The 5302-nt window shown below is 57.0% G+C and overlaps 1 long non-coding RNA gene across 1 annotated transcript; it reads right to left on the reverse strand.

The window, feature by feature from the left end:
* Positions 1-455: 455 nt before the first annotated feature.
* On the reverse strand, positions 456-4800 carry LOC149125182 (uncharacterized). The gene is made up of 4 exons (XR_016212594.1): positions 4565-4800; positions 4278-4443; positions 3199-3262; positions 456-847 (listed from the first exon to the last, which is right to left on the reverse strand). It is a non-coding gene; the product is annotated as an uncharacterized LOC149125182 (long non-coding RNA).
* Between the last annotated feature and the right edge of the window lie 502 nt (positions 4801-5302).

The raw sequence follows: 5302 nt of genomic DNA on the forward strand, positions 1-5302 counted from the left end.
GGAGCTGTGCCGATCCAGGAGCCAGGAGCTTCTTCCAGGTCTCCCACGTGGGTGCAGGGGCCCAAGGACTTGAGCCATCTTCCACTGCTTCCCAGGCCACAGCAGAGAGCTGGATCAGAAGTGGAGCAGCCAGGACTCAAACTGGTGCCCATATGGGATGCCGGTGCTGCAGGCAGCAGCTTTATCCGCTATGCCACAGTGCCGGCCTCTGCACAAACGTTTTTTGAAGTACTGCAGTATAAGAAGTCACCTGACCTTCAGGAATTTCGGTCTAACCAGGGGAGGTGAGAAAGACAGAGGAGACCCATGGTGTCGGGAGCTTTAACTGCTGGCCCAGCGAGGCCTCACAGGAAGATGGGCCCAGAACATCAGCCTGATGCCTGCCTGGTGGAGGCCCTGGGCGCAGCCCCAAGGACAGAGGCGGCACAAGACAACATCACAGTCACTTTGTTTAAAGATGGCTTCATTTTCCTTTATTTTTTTCAACTTATTTGAGAGAGAGAGAGAGATTTTCCGTTCACTGGTCTAGTCCACAAATGCCCACAGCATTACAGAGAGAGATAGACAGGCAGAGACAGAGAGAGCGGTCTTCCATCTGCTGGTTCACTCCCCAGCTGGCTACAATGGCTGGAGCTGCGCTGATCCAAAGCCAGGAGCTTCCTCCAGGTCTCCCACATGGATCAGGGGTGCCCAGGACTTGAGCCATCTTCTACTGCTTTCCCAGGACATAGCAGAGAGCCGTGTCGGAAGTGGAGCAGCCGGGTCTCGAACAGGTGCCCATGTGGGATGCCGATGCTGCAGGTGGCGGCTTTACCTGCTACGCCACAGTGCCGGCCCCTATAAGATACTTAAAAAAAAAAAAAAAAGATTTATTTACCATTGAAAGGCAGAGTTACAGAGAGAGGAGTGAGAGAGAGAGAGGGATCTTCCCTCTACTGGTTTACCCCTCAAATGGCTCCAACAGCCAAGGCTGGGCCTGACTGAAGCCAGGAGCCAGGAGCTTCTTCCAGGTCTCCCACATGAGTTCAGTGGCCCAAGCACTTGGGCCATCTTCCACTGCTTTCCCAGGCCACAGCAGAGAGCTGGATGGAAGTGGGGCAGCCGGGACTTCAACTGGAGCCCGTGTGCGATGCCAGCATTGCAGGCGGGGCTTAACAACCACCCACGAGGGAGACCCGAGGAAGCCACTGGCTCCGGCCTGGCCCAGCACCGACTGCTGTGGCAGGTGGAGGACCTCTCTCTCTCCCTTCCTCTCTGTAACTCCGACTTCCAAATAAATCAATAAATCTTTAAACATACACACATTTAAAAAAAACACAACTATTTCTGGATCAGACTAACAGAAACCCAGCGTGGGAAGGCACCTCTACCATCCTTAAATTTTCCCAGATCCATCACTCACTCTGCTGGGGCCACGCCCCCAGTCGTCACTCACCCTGCTGTGGCCACTCTCCTCACCTGCAGTCACCCTGACGGGGCCACGCCCCTCGCCCGTCACTCACCCTGCTGGGGCCACGCCCCTCGCCCATCACTTTGCTGGGGCCACGCCCCCACCTGTCACTCACCCTGCTGGGGCCACGCCCCTCACCCTCACTTTGCTGGGGCCACGCCCCTCGCCGTCAGCCGCACCGCAGCTCCTCCGGGCCGAGCCGGCGGCCAGGGGCGTGGCCAGAGCTCCGCTCCGGGTCCCGCAGGGCCGGGGAATTGTGGGAAGGGCCCAGGCGGGGACGGGACGCCGAGTCTGGGCCGGCGACGGCGGCCGCCTGCGCGGCGGGGAGCCAGGCCCGAGGGCGGCGCGGCTCGAGGCCGGGGAGGCCGCGGGCTCGCGCTCGCGCGCTGTGGCGTCCGGTCCTCGGGGGTCGCCGCCGGGGAACGCGGCCCTCAGCCCTCGCGGAGGGAGAGGGCGTGTGCCGGCCCCTGGCGGGAAAACGGGGCGAAGGCGTTTTCCTGACGGCTGCACCGAGTCCCTTTAAGAAAAAACAACCCTTGTAGCTTCTGGAAAATTCCGAGTGCGCTGCCCTTAAAACGTGGCCAGTGCGGGGCTGGAATTCGCGAGCGGGCGGGCCCCAGCTGGGGACCCCGACGCCATCCCGGCGGCCCCCGGCTGCAGGGCCCGCCAGAGACGCCGCTGTGGTTTGAATATATATATATATGTATATTAGAGAGAGCGCGCTCCCCGTCGCTGGCGTCCTCCCCCGCCGCCCAGGCCCCCACGTGCGTGGCGGGTGCCGCCCCGCGTGCGCTGTGCGGGCAGCTGGGTGTGGAACCAGGCACCCTGTAGGGGCCCCAGTGTCTTAACTGCAGGCTAAGTGCCCAGCCCTAGATGCGATTTCTTATTAAAGTCGCGTTTATTTAGGCCGAGACAGGGCTAGGGAGAGAGAGCGCGCCATCTTCCATCCACTGGCGCACTCCCCAACTGGCCGCGGTGGTCAGGGCTGCTGCAGGCTGAAGCCAGGAGCCAAGAACTCCGCGTGGGTCTGCTGCTGGCTGCAGACTGTGCAGCTAGGCCTCGCCTTCCATCACGTGCCGCACGCATGGACCCCTACCCCAAGCCCCGCCCTCTGTGACCATTGGGTCAGGCTCTGACCCCGTAAAAGAGCCACCCCAGCCCAGGTGGAGGCCGGTCTGTCTCGCGGAGCTGCCCACACTCATCTACCCCTTGGCCTTTCTCTAAGTCTGCTTTCCCGCTCACCTCTGTCGACATCCCCAGGAGGGGAGACAGCGCCTGGGCTACCTCTAGCCGGGGTCTCTCTGAGCCCAGTTGGGGTTCCCAACCCCACAGCATAAGCTGGGCGCCCCGGTTGGTCCCCACAACTGTCCCACCAACAGGAGCCCAAGGAGCTGTGTTTGGGCCCTAGCAGGAAGCAGGTACAATTCCCACGGGACTGCAGGCATCAGCGTATTGAGGCTGGGGGGCAGCGGGAAGGTGGACGCCGCGGGAGGGGAGCCTGGCCCCTGCGGGGTGCTTAGGAGCTGCCGGGGAGCGGAGCCCCGCACGTCTGCTTCAGCTGCGCCCCCTACCCGCTGCCTGTCCAACTCCGCCTTCAGGACACGTCCCCACCTGGCTCCTCCCAGGACGCTGGGGGACAGGGGCGGGCTTAGGAACAGAACTGGAGCTTCCATTATTCTAAAACAAGCCTCTGGGATAAAGGCGATGCTAACAGCCACCAACTGTCCTGGGATAAGAGAAGACCTCACCTTTCCTAGAAGAACGCAAGGTTTGGGTCGCTGGACCAGCTCTCTCTGGGAGGGAAGATTTTGCCTGTGGGAAATTAAAAGTTAAGTCAGATGGCAAGCTAAGCTCCCCGGGATTGCATAATCAAGAGCTGGCGTTGGCATTTGCATGCCCAGGGGTACAGGGGGGATGAGCTCCAGACCGGGGTGAGCAGCTGAACCCCGCTGTGGCTGCGCCCACTGGCTCAGCGCCCCCTAGCCGTGTACCCGGGGCTGGCTTCCCCAGCCTCTCGGAACCTAGACCGCCTGCACCATCTGCATCGCCCGCCTAGGACGTGCGTCCTAAAGCTCTGATTACCAGTTGACTGGCGCCAGGAACACCTGTGGACAGTGCGAGAAGGCACTCACTCGGCCTGGCCCCGCCCATGTCTCCGCCCACACAGCTTCCAGCTGTAGGCGCCTCAGCAGCAAACACGTGTCCACAAAGGGTTAATAGCGGTTTCTAAGAATCTTCGAAAAGCTTACGAGCGAGAAGATTCTGACTCATTTTCCCCAGACACAAAGCTGCAACTAACAATCAGCCCACGGTTCCTTTTGATACTTGGCATACGTTTTATTTTTAAGTGCATTAAACTAAAATTTAGACTCCATTTAAAAGGATCTTATCAAAAGAAAGCAAGTGTAATGAAAATTAATTCAATGTTTATAATTCAGATTTTAAACTAGTAACACTGTGGTTAGCAATTGCCTCTCCACTCCCTTCACCTGACTTTTATCCGTTCTCAAGCCTGCTGTAACAAATAGCTACAAAAATAGAAATGTTTGAAAGGTTTGCGACTTTTTTACTTCTTTGCTTTCCAAATTGACTGCCTGGTAAGAGACTTATTTAAATAATGGGTTTTAAATATTCTTTTAAAAAGGGCCTCTGTATGCACCTCTTTATTTTATGAGCTAGGAATATATTTAAGAAATGTATTTTATGCAACACAGTTGCCTGCCTTTTTAATTGATTACCAGTTCTTCGTGTTTATGTAAACATGACTGTTTTTTAGAACGATTTTATTACCTGAAAGGCAGAGAGAGAGAGACAGAGGATTACTCACCAGATGTCTGCAACCCCTGGGACTGAGCCAGGCGGACACCAGGAGCCTGGAACTGCTTCCGGTTCTCCCTCGCAGCCGGCACCTGAACCAGAGCTGGGACATGGGGTGCTGACATCGCAGGCCGTGGCCTAACCCGCTGTGCCCTCTTGCCAGCCTTTAATCGTGACTTTTAAAAAAAGAGAGATAAGTTATTCGTTTATTTTTAAACATTCCCCAAAAGTTGCTTTTTGAATTTCTCCAAAGTATTTCTTTCTAGTGAGAAAATAAGGCTTAGGGGCCAAGGTTACCAGGTGGATGCCATCCCCACAGCCCTGGCTCTCAAGGGCTGGGGCAGCAGGTGAGACCTGGGTTCTGAAGAGGAGGGCAGTCCAGGTGGGGGCTTGCGGGCAGCCTGGGGCCTCCTGCAGCCCTTGACTTGACCAGCTCATCGCTGCTGCCCCGAAAGCTGGGGTCCCGCTCTGCGCCAGGTGGCAACCTGGAGGCGGCGGGTGAGTGAGGGCAGTGGGGCTGCCTTGTCAGGGTCTGGAGGCCGTGATCAGACCTTGGCCTTGATTCTAGAAGGCTTCAGGATGCGAGGGCGTGGCATGGCCAGACTTTATCCCAAGGTCACGACCTCCAAAGGTTTGACTTGGGATTGTTCAGCTTTATCGCAGCGCCAAGGTGATGTGCACATGTGGTAAAAACTACCTGAATTTTGCATTTTGATCACTTCCCAAGCCAGCTCTGTGCAGTCGGAAATCAGCCTGGTGGCCGGAGGGAACCAGCTGTCGCTCCACGCTCCACAGTGTGCCCTGAGGCTGACCACCATGGTGTGTGGTGGTCAGCTGTGTTTAGGGCAATCTCCACTTCGAGTGTGTGTGTGTGTGTGTGTGTGTTTGAAACATTTATTTGAAAGGCAGATTTACAGAGAGGCAGAGACAAACAGAGAGAGAGAGATTGGTTGTTCTTCCATCTGCTGGTTCACTCCCCAGTTGGCCACAATGGCCAAAGCTGTGCCAGTCCGAAGCCAGGAGCCAGGAGCTTCT

This window comes from Oryctolagus cuniculus, chromosome 8 (genome assembly GCF_051225735.1).
Source record: "Oryctolagus cuniculus isolate XC-2025 breed Fujian yellow rabbit chromosome 8, ASM5122573v1, whole genome shotgun sequence".
In the NCBI taxonomy this organism is placed as follows: domain Eukaryota; kingdom Metazoa; phylum Chordata; class Mammalia; order Lagomorpha; family Leporidae; genus Oryctolagus; species Oryctolagus cuniculus.